This window comes from Puma concolor, chromosome E4 (assembly GCF_028749965.1).
Source record: "Puma concolor isolate L17-30 chromosome E4, mPumCon1.1.hap2, whole genome shotgun sequence".
Lineage (NCBI taxonomy): Eukaryota > Metazoa > Chordata > Mammalia > Carnivora > Felidae > Puma > Puma concolor.
Genome location: NC_141683.1, coordinates 13991659 through 14008212, shown reverse-complemented (window position 1 = coordinate 14008212; position 16554 = coordinate 13991659). Strand labels below are relative to the sequence as shown.

General features: G+C 39.2%; 1 long non-coding RNA gene across 1 annotated transcript; it reads right to left on the bottom strand.

Moving 5' to 3' along the window:
• Positions 1–2738: 2738 nt before the first annotated feature.
• Positions 2739–16262, bottom strand: LOC147572477 (uncharacterized). The gene is made up of 4 exons (XR_015246426.1): positions 15488–16262; positions 7437–13326; positions 6702–6820; positions 2739–2938 (listed from the first exon to the last, which is right to left on the bottom strand). It is a non-coding gene; the product is annotated as an uncharacterized LOC147572477 (long non-coding RNA).
• Positions 16263–16554: the final 292 nt, after the last annotated feature.

Here is a 16554-nt window from a genome sequence, read left to right as displayed (position 1 = left end):
ACTAAGATTTATAGAAGGATTTACGCCTGGGTCTTTTAACCACAATCTTTCTTCTGCTATATTATCTATATTCTCTTCACTATATGAAGATACGATACTATACTATTTTATACTATACTATATTATATTATCTCCACCTTTAAGGAGTTGGTACTCTGAATTTTCTAAAGGTTTAACATTAATTCCAGAAGCATCCTTATGATATAACTCTAGAATTATAGATTACTATACAACCACATTGAGTATGTGAAGGACAGTGGGTCAAGATTTTCTCTTAGGGTTGCTCTGCCCCACGGATTCTGTTCCTATTCTACACTGTTCTGTTCTGTTACAGCCTCAGGACAATGGCTGGATGGCAAATAAAGGCATCAAAACCTTTGAGTGACTTTGATTATTGGCCAATTTTCAGAAAAAAGGGTGATTTGTATGTGTTATATGGGGGAAAGAGGAGGAATTCAAATAAATCTTTGTAATTTATAAAAACATTGTTTTGTGTTCCTACTGAATAGTAAGCTTCGTCTAATCTTACAATTGTGAATCAGTTTGCATACTTGTGAATCTGGCAAAAGATTTAGGGATTCTCAGTGATTTTACAAATGGATTAACATGGGAAATGATGGAAGAACTGTGTTATCTCTTTTTCCTTTTGTGGCCTGCTTCCTCATATCATGCTCCAAATTGCCTTTGAAAAGTCCTGGCTGTCTGATAGAAGAGTTTCTTCCCTATGTTCACCAAAGGCAATGGTTTGTTTTTACATTATACACATTTTTACCTGATTACCTGGCACAGAAACCAAGGGTCAAAAATTTCTGTTGAATGAATGAATAAGTAAATAAATGAACCAATGTCAGATGAATGAGTAATTGGCATTTTCTTGAATTCTGACTACGAATAAAATATGTTTCACTGATATTGGTTGCAATGATTCATCTGCAGAATGGAATAGAATATTAGAGATGATCATTTCTTCAATTTCTAAACTTCAGCCCCCTACTCCCCACCGCCCCCAATTTATGTGTGTGGGTGGGGGGTGGTGGTGAGGAAGAAGGTAATATCAATTCTTTTTAAAAGAAGAATAGGTATTTGGGAAGTTTGGGTTTTCACACTTAAAATATTCATTATCTGGAGAAAAAAAAGCATACAGTATAAAGAAAGAGGGAATGATTACTTTTTACCTGCTCTTCTAAAATAAAAGAAAGTCTGAAGTTTACTTGTGGATGTTATAATATGGCTTTTTAATCTGTAGAAATCACCCGTATCTATTATAATCCAATTTTTAAAAGACTTGTGTATACAAATTATCAGAATGAACAGCAATTTAAAAAACAGTTATTTGGTATGATTTGACAAAACAGAATAAAGCTTCACTTTACAACTTATTGTGTTGACCAAGAATTTTGAATTTCTTATAATTACGAAATATTAGTATTAGTATTAGTATTTAATTTGCTGGCATTTCCCTTATTCCTTCTACAAATATATTATGATTCAAAAATTATAGAATGCCATGTTTTTGGAGCTGAAAGTGGCCCAGTATTATCCACTCCAAACCACATCCCCTTCTTTAAAACAAAACAAAACAAAACAACCAACAACAGTTGAAGAAACAATGAAACCCAAGTAAAGCAGTTAGGTTTTACCTTTTTCAACTAAATAGAAATTTAATTGAAATTTTAACATTTTAATTTGTAAAATAGGTTTTTATTCTGATGCTTTGGGTCCAGGGAGCACTCCTAGCATTATCAGAATTTCTAGAAAAGATTCTTCCTCTACATTTGTCATTCAGATAACAGGGGCTGAGATTTCTGCCAATTAAGGCAGGAAGCCTTGGGTTAACTTCTTAGTCATTCTCTGCCTCAGTTTACTCTCCTAGCAAATATGTGCTTCAGCTACGATGCTCTGAAATTCCTTCTAGCCTTACTTCTCTAATTCTGATTCATATTAAATATTCTTTTTACAAAAAGCAAGCTTCTTTTCTTAACCTCAAGGTGAGTAAGGGTTAAAGTCTATTTTAAGTATTTCTTTTGGAAGGTTTTTGTCCATTGTACTGCTATTTGGTTATCCGAGAGCAAGTTTCTATGAATACCTCTCTTTAAAATGACTTTTGAAGTGGAGAGTTCAAATCTATAATAAATACCAGGAATGAAAGAGTTTCACACCCTAAAAGGAACAGGTCATGACCATCAAAGGAGACATACTGGTAGTACATTTCCCAGGTAAGACACCACAAACAGCAAATATTTATTTGTTACCCACTCTGTGCCCAGTTCTCATTTTCTTTTACTTTATCTCTTTAGTGATCGAATCAGCATCTTGACTTTGAACTATCTGTGTGTCCTTATTTCATTAAATAAAATCTCTCTTCTCAGATCTAGAGCTTCACCGACAATAATTTCCACACATTTGTCCCATGGACACCTCAAATAGAGAAAGTCTCAGATTCTCCTTTCCACCCACCTTATAATTGTACTTTCTTCCAACACTTCCCACCCATGTGCAGAGTGGCTGCTCTCACTTGTAATTCAACACACCTGGAAGATCCTGAGGGCAGATGAAGGACAATGGGATTGGAAAAGAAGAAGTGAACACACAAGATGGAGAAAGAGAAGGTGAGAAAACAAGCAAAAGATGGTTATAATTGTCCGGGCACGACGGGATAAAGGTCTGGAACAGGGAACATGCGTGACCACTCTGTAAACGAATGAATGAATGAACGAATGACTAAATGACTATGTGTATGCAGTTTGTCTGTTTGGTTTACCAAGAAAAATAATAGGACAGGGGTGCCCAGGTGCCTTAGTCAGTTGAGAGTCTGACTCTTGATTTTGGGTCAGGTCATGATCTCAGGGTCGAGGTATTGAGCCCCCCGTTGGGCTCTGCACTGAGCATGGAGCCTGCTTGAGATTCTCTCTCTCTCCTGCTCTTCACCGCTCATGCTCTCTAAAATATAAATAAATAAATAAATAAATAAATAAATAAATAAATAAATAAATAAATTCTTTAGAAAATAAAACTAATAGGGCAAAGAAGAGACATTGAAAGGAATAGAACTGATGCATTCGCTCTTATTTAAAATACATGGTATCATCAGTTTTTATTTTTTGTTAAAAACTCACAGAGTGTGCTCATTTTTATTAAAAGCGTGGAGGGAATGTAAAATCTGAAAATCATGACCATTTTCAAACTAATTGCGGTTTGGCTCCATGTGGTTTGCAGCAAGGAAGATGAGTGCTGCTGTTTCGGTGTGGACTCCACTCTGAGCCACGCTTTGGAAACATCAGCAACTTATTCTTCACTGTGTGGCTCTTGAGAATGTCTTTCCTAGACTTGGCCTATCACCCTCAATTCCTATTCCTGTATAAAAGCACGTGGCGACGTGTCCAAAGATGGAATGTCGACACAGTGATACTTTTCTAGAAAATTAAAGATATCTCTGGGCCAGCTGATGGGCATACATGAATTTTAAATTGCATCTTATGCTTAGCTATTAAAATATGTCAGAAACATAAATTCCCCTTTGAAGCTATTCTCCTATTTCTTTGAAAATAAAATGTTGGGGTGTCTGGGTGGCTCAGTCAGTTAAGTGACTGACTTTGGCTCCGGTCATGATCTCATGGTTCCTATGTTCAAGCCCCGCATCTGGCTCTGTGCTGACAGCTCAGAGCCCAGAGCCTACTTCAGATTCTATGTCTCCTTAGCTCTCTGCCCCTCCCCCACTCACACTCTGTCTCTCTTGCAAAAATAAGTAAACACTAAACTTTTTTTTTTAAAGAAACAAAATGTTAAAGAAAAGACAATGTTACAATTTTAATGCAGAAAAAAGATAAGGTTCTCAGAAGAGTGTCTTGTTCTGGATCAATCATAACTAAAAAACATCTGTCACAATGCCTTAAAACTTCTTACATGATAGGGGCGCCTGAGCGGTTCAATCGGTTAAGCTCTTGATTTTGGCTCAGGTTGAGATTAGCCCTCACGGGGCTCTGCGCTGACAGCTTGGAACCTTCTTGGGATTCTCTCTCTCCCTCCCTCTACCCCTCCCCTGCTCGTTCTCTCTCTCTCTCTCTCTCTTTCAAAAATAAACTTAAAAAAGCATATGGGATTCATAAATCCTGAGACATTTCAATGTAATCTCTCAAATATTATGTTACACAGAAAGTCAACAGTGGTGAGACGAGGATTCAGCACTCCTAACCCAAATCCTCTCCCTCTTTCATGCTTACCAAATGAGGTTTCCAAGACCTTATAAAATCACCAAAAGGTGTCCTGCCCTGGTGTCTCCCATATAAAATAGCTGTTGAGGTCAATGAGAGTTCTTTGTCTATAGCAATCTCAGAGATGGCTTAGAGGTTTTATTCCACCGGGAAAAACAACATGTTCGCCAATCTGATCTGGGTTCATTTGCTCTACTTTTGGAGGAAAAAAAGGAGAATAAAAATATACGTTCTTTCTGTGATTTTTCTCCCAGACATTTCCCTTTTTATTTCTCAGGCCAAGTAGGCTGCCATCTGAATGGGAATATGAGGCGCCATGACCTTTTTCACCCACCTGTTATGCAGAGTCAGTTTTCCACCATTTAGAATTTAGTGCATCTTTGGCGAAGCCTGACAGGTACATGGAGGGTCGGTGGAGGAGGTTGGAGGAAGGTAAGAAGGCTAAGAAAGCAACCACATAATTTACAATCCTCATGCCCGTAAGAGCACAGCAAGCAGGTAAGGTCGAGCATGCTGTCACAGAGGCACCAGCCAGGCCTCCAAAAGCTACAGGATCTCATTTCATTATCCCATGACCTGCACTGCAGTGCACAGACATCTCACTCTAGGACCATAGCTAATCTACTGTGACAGAATGGGACAACAAGAGCAAAATCGTATACCTTCACTTCCCAGTAACAAGGAGGCTGAATGCAAACCACAGAACCAACATTGCCTGGGGGCCAACATTCTTTTGGAGAACAGCCATGATGAGTTAGAATCTGTAGAACTTAATGATCAAACTCTGATTCGGTGACTTCACAGTTGTGACCACAGTGCTACATAGCTCTTAAGGGCATTGGCTGTGGGTTCAAATTCTGCCATCTGTGAGCTCCATAACCTTCACTTTGACATGTCTCATTTCAGCTTCCTTAATTATAACATGGTGATCAGAATAGAGCCAAATGTTTAGGGTTGTTAAGAGAAACGAAGAGACTAATCCATGTAAAATGCATAGCACAGAACATGGTCTCTAGTAAGCACACACTAAATACTAGCCTTTAGGATTATGACAGATACTTCATCAGTGTGTCTTTGATATGTCTCCCTTATTTCTTTAGGTCAAGCTACGTATTTTTTGGCTATTCATCTCTCGCTACTAAAGAGAGTGTCTTCAATTTCTATAGATTGGCCTAATCAACTTGCCAAGTCACGACAATAAAAAGCTCACATCTTGACCAATGGCATCACAATTATCTGAATAACTGAGGAAATAGTTACAAGTGTGGTTCTGAAAAGGAGAGATTAACCAAATGTTCCCAGCGTGCTCCACACATTCTGCATTCATTGCTTATAATCAGTTCTTACCCAGCTCACCTTGGGATAGTGTAAAGTCACAGTACAGAAACAACTGAAGAAAAATAATTAATCTCATGTGCTGCTTTGCCATTTAGAAAACACAATATCGCAGCAGATCATAAATAATATCTTACAGTAAAGAGTCCCATTAACATTAGAGAACGCTGCAGATTCTGAAACTCCTCATTCAGATCGGGCTTTGTATCAGAGATTCCTTTTGTTACCGGACAGGGAAATAAAGGGGGTAGCAGTCAACATTCACTCTTTCCCTTTTAGATTTGAAAAGAAAATGATCCACAGGGATATTTTTGATCTACAGTGAAATGTAATATTCTGTTCAGGAGATGACATAAGTATCACTATTTTGGGCGTGGGGAGGTGGAGGCAGAGAGGACCCTGCATATTTTTTGCTTGTTTCCTCTCTCATCAACTGGAAACATGACAGTGTTAGTAGCAAACCTTCTATCCAGTGTATAAAAACCCAGCACTTAGGCATTTTTGAGTGATAATTCAATAGGATTAAATTACACTCATGTGACAGGTCAACCTCACTAATGAGGTACATTTCAGTAAACTGTTGACAGAACTGTCTGGAAGGTTTCTTTAATTTACCAACATGTAAGAACGTGGGAAAAGCATTAGTCAACTAGATGAAGATGAATACGTAGTGAGGTCTAGGGGTATTTTACATTAATATCTGACAACCTGAAAGGGTTTTTGTCACCTGCTCTACTTAGCCCAAGGCAGGCACAGAAAAACTGGTACCTGTTAGTGTGAATGACTTACCAAAGCAATGAAAGGAATTATCTTAAAGAGGGCTGAGTGGAAAATACGTTAGAGAAATTTCTTTTCCTTCCAGTTAACAGGAAGAGTGTTCCTCACAATGTGGGCGATGGTTGCAATAAAGTTAAAAGAATGTTTCAAATCTCTTCAGACAGCTACACCAACACTTTCATTCTTGGAATCCTTTGAGTTTGTCCTTACAGATGAAAACACCTATCTTTATATAGTCATGTATTGACTGGGAATAATGTAAGGTTATTCTTGTCCAACTAAGTAATTTATTCCAAGCCAAGGAAAGAAAGAAAATATAGGAAACACGGAAGAACAATAAGAAAGACAAGGAAATCTGCTCATTAAGGTATCAGATACTTACAGAAAAGCTTTCATAGCTGAGATTACGCTGGCCAATAAGAAGAGGGCCATGTAATCATTTGCGTCCTTTGGAAAATATTCTGAAACTATTGTTTCTCTAGTGGCAAGCAATATGGCTGAAGAGAAAAAGCAGATTAACTTCAGGTTAATGGATGAACATGGTAACCAACCGGTAGGGGTGTTAACAGATTCCAAAATAGACATCTGGGTTCCAAGATCTACCCGTTTCAACAGTTACTCTCTAGAAGCACCTTGGTGGCTCAGTTGGTTAAGCATCCGACTTCAGCTTAGATCATGATCTCACAGTCTGTGAGTTTGAGCCCCGCATCTGGCTCTGTGCTGACAGCTCGGAGCCTGGAGCCTGCTTCGGATTCTGTGTCTCCCTCTCTCTCTGCTTCTCCCCTGCTGGTGTTCTCTCTCTCAAAAATAAATAAATGTTAAAAAATTTAAAAAATAGTTATTCTCTATATCTAATCATACTAAAAATCTTAATTTACAGATGTCTTCATAAGGCAAGTTATGCTATGAAGGAAAGGTGGGAGCAAAGATGGAAATACTATCTGACTGCATCTATTGGTCAGAAATTATTCTAAACAACTGAGCGCTTTAGAAGGATTAAGAGAAAAAAAGAATTAAGCCAGTAATGACGCCTATAACTCTTGACTATCAAACATATTACAGGAGACTATGAATTTAGCTACTCCATGCCATCAGCCAATTTAGAAAGCACACCTATTTAGCTTTGAAAGAGGAATAAGCTTCATAGCATTTCCTTGTAGCAAGTTACATTTCTCATTTCACCTTGATATGGCTCTTGCTCCAATGATTTAGCATTTCCAGAATACACAGTGATTTGTTGGAGGTCCCTGGGAGACAGGCTAGGAGAGAGAAGATGGAAAGATTTAAAGAGTAAGAAACCAAACTTTTAACTGGGCCAGCTAGAAGTACACTACCTGAGTGGTAAGAAAGGTGAGGAAATCATTCAGTGTTGTTGTCAACACACACACACACACACACACACACACACACACACACACACACGTAAACCTTCAAGCTGGACCCTGGAGTAAGAGAGAAATTCTGCCAACAGAAAAACTCTAAGAGGTCTGAAAACACTGAAAAGGTGTTTGCCAAACAGAAGGGAACTATCACAAAAGGGATACTGCACCAACAGGGTAAATCTTATTTTGCTGGTCTCAGATACGATTTCTGACTCTGAACATTATTTTCGGTATCAGTAATGATCATAATGACAATAATTACTAACATTTGCCCCAAGCTCTGCTATTCACAAAGAACTTTCATCACCTCACTTGTTCCTGTGAGGTAAGTAGGATCAGTTTTTTTTTTATAACACCTGACAGATGAAGAAGTTGACTTCAGCAATTCCCATTTCGGGGTGCAAAGCTGCCGAGTAAAACAGAAACTCAGGTCCTCTGACTCCAAATCCAAGTACTTTTTTCACTGTGCTAAACTATACCAAAATATCAATTGGTAGAATATCCGGAGGCAAGGTTGCAGATTCTGATGAGGGCTGATACAACCCAAGTGGGAATCAAATATCCCAGAGGGCATTTGATCTGAGTAGTCCTTATAGAGAATTCTAGAGGAAGGACTCCAGATCTCTACACCCAGGCTAGGTATCAGGGAGAAAAGCAACTTGATTCTTTTACTTTCCCCTGACTATGTAAAAGAAATAAAGAAGGGGGCAATTTCCAATGTATAATACAATGTTCATTTCCAATGAACAATATAAGATTAAAATAAAGACAAACCAGCAGCAAAGAAAATAATTTAGAGCAGTTTAGAATTCACACCTATAAAATATTTTAGTAAAAAGGTCTCAGTTGAAAATATTAACTTTAACAGTGATACTTTTACACAGAATGTGTATATAGGCGTTGGTAAATCTTGGGCCACACTTACATATAATATGGTTCTAGGGTGCCTGATGGCTTGGTTGTTTGAGTGTCCAACTCTTAGTTTTGGCTCAGGTCATGATTTCATGGTCACAGGGTCAAGCCCTGAGTTGGGTTCTGCACTGAGCGTGGAGCCTGGTTGGGATTCTCTCTCTCTCTCTCTCTCTCTCTCTCTCTCTCTCTCTCTCTCTCTCTCTTTCTGCCCCCCTCCCCTGTTCATGCTCTCTCTCGCTCTCACTCTCTCTCAATAATAATAATAATAATAATAATAATAATAATAATAATAATATGGTTCTAAACAGTTTTAGGTTAAAAAGGCTGTTCTGGCTGTCACCCTGACCAAGTAACCCTCAACTGTCAAATAATAGCTTGATGTAAATAGTTTTAAAATTAAAAATAGACAACGAAACTTTGTGTAATATTGACTCAGCTAGCTAATCAATGATTCTGGAAAGCTTCGATAACACTAATAGGTGATAATAGATTTTTTGACTGCTTACCATGAGTCAGAAACTGTGCACTTATAAGCATTATGTAATTTCATCCCCCCATAATTCTGTGGAGGTTGGTGCTGTCATTAGCCACACAGAATATGCAAAAAGCCTCCTGAGGGCATAGGTACACTGTCCACACTGCACAGCTAGTCATCAGCAGGGCCACCGCTTGAATCCAGGTCTGTATTATTCCAGAGTCCAGCCCCTTGACCATGCTGGCTTGGCTTTACTTTGGCCACATCCTGCTTCTCAGTGAACTTTCTAATGTTTTGCTATATTACTCATTCTGGCTATCTAACCTAAAGATAGATTAGTTTGGAAAGACAGAATGAAGTTCAATCAACTGGAAGCAAAATGGAATATACAATAGATAATTTTAAAAGTCTACTTTCTGATCAATGGGGAAAGTTGGTGCCCAGCTAAGGAACCAGTACATGGCCAGGAATAGTACCAGAAGTGGTTCCCTTTTAATCTTCTAGATAAACTTGAATTTGTATGCCAATATGTATTACAAAGATTTTAATACTGTTTATAATAGGAAAAAAACACTTGTATGGAACCAAAGGAATAAATACATTCTGACAATTATATGTGATAGAATATATATAACCATGAAAAGAAATTAAGTAGATTCATATGTGCTGATACAGATCAATTACTAAGATGTTAAGTTCAAAATCCAGGTGTTAAGGAGTATGTCTGGGAATGTTACAAATATTTTTTAAAGGATAGATACCCAAACTTACATGAAATATAATATCATTGGAAGGATCTACAAGATTCTGACATTGTCTCTGTAGGGGGTGTCTGATTCAGAGAAAAGGGAAAGGCTCCTTTTTTTGAGAGAGAGAGAGAGAGAGAGACAGAGAGACAGAGAGCAAGTGGGGTAGAGGCAGAGAGAGAAGGAGACACATAATCTGAAGCAGGCTCCACGCTGAATCTCAGGCTCCAAGCTGTCTGCACAGAGCCCTATGTGGGGTTTGAGCCCACAAGCCACGAGAACATGACCTGAGCCGAAGTCAGGTATTTAACTGACTGAGCCATCCAGGCACCCCAAAACTACTTTTTAATGTATAATTATTGGTATTGTTCCTTGTGTCATGTGCATGAATTACTTAAGATTATTTTAACATTAATAAAAAATAACAGGTTCAATGTTTATTGACCTGAACAATGGTTAGAGCACATGGGCCATGTTAATCCAGAAACACTGGCCTTGGAAACAGATAAAAATGTTAAATTTGGTTCTGTCATAAGCTAGCAGGGCAGAGTTTTTGTACAAGGTATTTAATCTCTCTTTCAGTAACGATTTCATTTATGAGAAATTGGTATCACGGTATCCACTCTACATCTACAAGTTCCTGAGAGATAATACACAGTAAAGCAGTCTCCAAAGTATAAAAAATTGTCGTTGCTGCTGTTGTGGTTACGTGGTGAGGTAGGTTCTGGTCCTGTCTGGAAAGACACGCAGTCAGGAAGGCGAGACTTACCACGGGTAGCTTGACGGGCTACGTTGAGGGGTCAACCAAATACTTGCCAAATACTCACTGTACTTAGTACCATATTCCTATTGTTTTGCAACTAGATGTGAAAATATTCATGACTTCCCTTTTAGAGGAAAATATTTGTTTGGAGAAATACTCGAATGAGTCTTTGGGGTAGAACCAAACCTGAGAGGGACCTTGGCGAAACAGAGAGAAACAGTCTTGCTCCTTTGAAAAAGGTGAAGAGGAGAGAGAGAGACGGATGAAGGTTGAGACCAACAAAAGGTCGGGGGCTCAGCAATGTGACCCTGCCACACCGTGTGTCACTGAAACAACAAAATGGCGAAGGTGAGCAGAGTTTGGGGGAAGCCAGTAAAAAGGCTAACTATAACATTCACAGGTTCTCTCAAGACAACGGAGGCAGGGAGCATGAGAGGCAGACCCAGAGGGAGAAGCACAAGGAAGTAAAAACCCAAGGACGCCCATGGATTGAGATCCAGCTCAGGTTTATCTTAGAAGAGTAAGGGGCAGGGGCCCCAGCCGACTTCAGGGTGAATGCTATTTCCCCACACAGGTACTTGGCCATTAAAGTTCAATACGCCCTAATGTTAGACTGAGTTTACAGAGCACAACTCCGGGAGAGTCGGCCCAGAGGATTGATTATCCACAATCAGCAGCAGCATTTGTAGGTGAAGCGCAAATTGCCTTCCCTGGTGCTTGACCCTTCCAAACCATAATGATAATTGCCACTGTGTTGCAAGCTGGACTTATGAACAACTCAGGGGTTAGTGCCCTCCCCTCAGGAAGGCTACCAAGTAGTAGGGACTGCATACATCTGATTGTGACAAATTACTAGTTTACCTGCTAATCAGTGCACAGTAGGAGGTATTTTGTAATATCACCAAAGCAGGAAACACCACCAGTCTCACCTCAATAAAATGAAATGAGATGAAATGAAATAAAATAAAATCTACTGCTTCTATATACTTCTAGTAAGAAATGAAACAGGCTCAATTTTAATCACGCGAGCAATAAATCAAATATCAAATTTAAAACAATGAACTGCAAAGAGCCTCCTCAAAGTCACTTAGCATTGATAAATTAGTAATGTATTATTAAATTATTCATATCTTTTTTTTTCCTTTGGACTATAATGATATACTGTACACAGCACTGATAATTTACTTAGGCTGAGTCCATTCATTTAATTATGCTGCTAAACTTGGTAGGCCAATTGGTCATCATGAGAGTTTCCAGGCAAGCTAATCACAAATATATAGAACATGTCCCTTATTGTCCCCAGCGGCTAAGTGCTAAAATGCTATTTAGTGCTCAGAAGGTTAATGTCCTGCTTATGTAAATTGTCCAATTTAGCATTCGGCAGCAGTATCATAAATTCTGGCTCCAGGATTTCATTAAACGTATGTTCAAACTAGTTGACCTTAAAGGTTAACAAGCACAAGTTAAACAGGACAATTATTTAACTCACTTCTTATCAAGAGACTGAAGCGTACTCGCCAGTTAATGGCTCCGCATACTTCACAATTAGAATTCTTATAAGGTCTCTGATAAAAGTGCAGGTCATGAATTTTCATAAGGGTGTCAGATAATAACTATTTATCTGCACTTGTTTTTCTTTCTTATAAACTTAAACTTTGATCTTAACATTCAATTAGAAATGATTCCACAGAGAAGGACTAGGTGACTCTAGGAGCTAGTGTTCGCTTTCATCCGGGTCTGCACGAGGATTTAAAACACGGGATCTGCGTGGCCATTCGTGGAAATTAATGTAAAAGTCAGGGACTCACCGTGAAGTGTGCAGAGCTCAGATGAAGCATGTGGCCCAACACTGAGTTACAGTATCTCCTACTGTTTGGGGGCATTAGATCAAACATTATTCTTTTCTTAAAAGGCCCTCAAATGCCTATTAATCTCCTGGAGAAATTGCATTGTCCTTTACACTTTTATTATTATGGGTTGTAATATGACGTAACTGAAAGTTAGATTATTCCAGGCATCCTTTTCCCTGATTCTTGTTTTCTCTCCTCGCTCTCCTTGGGCATTTTGAAAAATGAGCAAAGCTTGGGGAGACTGCTATCCGGGGCCGTGGTGACGCAGAGACTCAGCCATGGGCTGACATTTCCTCACACTTCCCTATGTGGCAGGATCGGGCAGTGACTTCAGGCACACATTGCATCGGTAACCGCACACGAAGATTCTCAACAGTAGCCAGTCGCCGTACTCCAGGAAAGGCACAGGAACACCCTCTCCTTGCAGGCTCAACTGTTCCTACTACGTACTCTTTGGGAGATAAAACGACGACTCAGAGCAAACAGGGTCTTATTAATAAATCATGCGCTGAATTTCTGTTAGGAGTTGAAATGGAGCAAGATAGGTCAAAATTGCCTATGGGCACATCTACTGGGGGCATAATAAATAATTTTTTTAATTTGGTAATACTCATAAAAATATAATTAAATGTAATGAGAGGAAAGGGACAGACGGGTGGGTAGGTGGATGGATAGATATTAAATACCTGTGCTTGGCCTGGTTCTTCTTTTTTGCACTTGTTATTCCCTGAGGTTGCTTATTGTGAAGAGCTATTTAAAGAAATAATACGAGAAAGAAATATTTTCTGGCATGAAAAAATGTGACAGTGTTTTATACCCTCTTGTGTTGCTCTTCATCCAAACTTCATCTTGTGAATATTGGCTTCAAATCCTGCCTGAAAGGGGACATAAATAAAGTGAAATGGCTAATGGACTAAAAACACTTATGATCAGGTTTTCATAACTAACATTATTGATAGCTTCTTTTGCACATGCACTCACACATAGCACAATATCCATTCCTAAAGTAAGATTTAGAGCCCTATTTGCAATAAAAAGGCTAGCACATGCAAATAAAGAATGTGAAAGTGAGGCCAGCAGATGGCATTCCCCCAGAAAGGGAGAAAAATGCCCCCCCCCCCCCCCCCCCCACCAAGGCAAAGCTGACCACAGGGGAAACAGAACCCTTCAGATTTCAGACGTGCCTGGGCTTTTCACCACATCCTGGAATGGTCTTCAGGGACAGAGAGTTCTTTAGTCCTTAATTTGGAAACGACCACTCCTTTCTACTTTATGGCATTAGTATTTGAACCTGGCCAGGTAAATAGGTATGTGTGTCTGTCCGTTAAAACAACAGCAAGATTGTCATGCAGGAAATGTGACAGTAGAAATCAGGATGGTGGCAAGATGGGAATTATTTTCATAGGATCTGGTGCATTCCATGTCAATTTTAACACGGTCTTCCCGGGTTTTCTCCTCATTAATTTCTCTACGTTAGCAAACACTGTTGAAGAAAAACTTCCCCAATGCCTAGAAATTCATTTGATGTTGAAAAATTTCTTACCAATAATTATTTAAAAATATGCTAACATATTTTTATATGTTAGAAGATGCTAACAAGGCAGAAAGCATTTTATCTGTCTCTTGCTATTTAGATACAGTTTTGGGGGCATGACTTTTTTTCTATTTTAGTTTGTATCACTCCTATGTCAGCAGAAAAAACTTTTCCTTCCAAATCTGGACTTTATTATTATGCTATTAAAAATTAAGTCTAGATTACATAGCAAACTGTAAATTAGGGATTTATTAAATTAAATCAATTAGAAAGAACATTTAAGGAATTGGTATAGTTACTCAGGTATACAGTTTCTATTACACTAGAGTCCCCTCCTTCAATTATATTGAAAACATGAAAACAGTGGAATCTTGATGTACTGTCCCCTTTGGGGGGAACTCTGCATCAATATTGGAGTTTGTCTAATATTAGGTACAGCATAAGGAATATAGTCAATGATATTGTTATAGCATTGTATGGTCACAGATTGTAGCTAAACTTGTGGTGAGCACAGCATAATGTATAGAGTTGGGGAATCACTATGTTGTACAACAGACACTAATGTAACATTCCGTGTAAACTACACACACACACACACACACACACACACACATATATAAATATAGGAGCACCTGGGTAGCTTAGTCAGTTAAGTGTCCAACTCTTGATTTCAGCTCAGGTCATGATCTCATGGTTCCTGGGGCCAAGCCCCAGGTCAGATTCTGCACTGACAGCACAAAGTATGCTTTGGAGTTTCTCTCTCTCTCTCTCTCTCTGCCCCTTTCCTGCTCATGCTCTTTCTCACTCAAAATAAATAAATAAACAAAAAATTTTAAATATACATATAAATATATATGTATTTGAATTCTTCATCTCTGTACTCTAAAGAATAGTGGTAAGTTCAAAGTTATACAGCAATCAAGAACAAAACCTAAGGCACCTGAGTGGCTCAGTCAGTTGAGTGTCCGACTCTTGATTTCAACTCAGGTCATGATCTCACTGCTGGTGAGATTGAGCACCCCTCGGGCTTTGCGCTCATGGCACGGAGCCTGCTTGGGATTCTCTCACTCCCTCTCTCTCTGTCGTTCTCTCTCAACACAAATAAATAAACATTAAAAAAAAAAAGAACAACAAAATCTTCCTCCCTTTCAGAATCTGATGGTCCCCCAAAGTATTACTACTGAGTGAAAAAAAGTGTTTTATACAGGGAATTGCAACCGGGACTTCGAGCATGATACTATCAGTATTTAGGTGCAAGTACTTATTTTTGTCCTTTCTTTTGTCTGAGTTTGAGTGTGATAGAGAACAAAGAAAAGCATGTCAAGAGGGGTGCGATATGACTACAGATTTGTCATAAGTGGAATAGCCGTTGCTCAGAGCTATGCGTAGGCCTCACTGCCAATAGCAACCACAAGTGTAATCAACAACATCTGCAGGGGAGCTGGAAACCGTGAGACTCACGTGGCCCTGCTCCCGCAGCCCATCATTCTGTCCACTCTCACCTCCTAACAAAGAAGGGCCAGCAGCCCAACTCCCGAAGCTGTGGGTTAGCATCGATCCAAACGGCGTCCACTCCAGGAGAGGCAGCTCAAATGTATTCCAAGTCATGCAACATCTAGGAGCGTGAATCCTGGTCAACATCAAGAATGGCTGCCAGCTGGGTAAAGACAGACGGAAGATGTGGTGCCTTGTGGTTCAGTCGGTTGTGCTCTCACTCTCTCTCGCTCGCTCTCTCTCAAAAATAAATAAATAAACTTTAAAGAAGGATGGAAGAACCACTGGAACAAGAGAGGGGAGGTGGTTGTTGTAAGTTGACTTGTCTCCCCCAGAAACATATGTTGAAATCTTAATCTCTGGTGCCTGTGAATGTGATCTTACTTGGAAATAGGATCTTTTCTATACTGGCCACCCATTATGTGCCAGATACTGGAGTTACAAGTCAGACACAGAAACTTTACTCAAGAAGTGTCATTCTCCTCCAAATCTCAGTTTCCTCCTCTATTAATTTGGGGCTAATTAGGTTAACACCTTATCCATGGGGGAAAGTATAAGGAATGGGTAAGATATAATACATGTGAAGGGCGTTGAAAAGCCCAGTAATATTAGCTACTATTTCCACTGGATTGGAAATTCCTTAAGAGTAAAAACAATTTGCTATTTACCTTTGTAGCCCTGCATCTTGCACAATGTTTGGCATTCAGCAAATACTTAATAAATATTTATTGTGTGATTATGAACACCAGTACAGATCAAATTAGTCACATCCTGGTCTGCTCGTCTTCATTCAACTAGTATAGCACTTCGAACATTAAACCGTACGATGTGAGAGTGTATCATGGGCATCTTTGTAATCCTCTGCCCCTCACCTGAACATAGAAGGTACTTGGTATTTATCAGAGTAAAAGCTTGTCAGTTAACAATCATTCTAAATTTTTTTTTTTCAACGTTTATTTATTTTTGGGACAGAGAGAGACAGAGCATGAACGGGGGAGGGGCAGAGAGAGAGGGAGACACAGAATCAGAAACAGGCTCCAGGCTCTGAGCCATCAGCCCAGAGCCTGACGCGGGG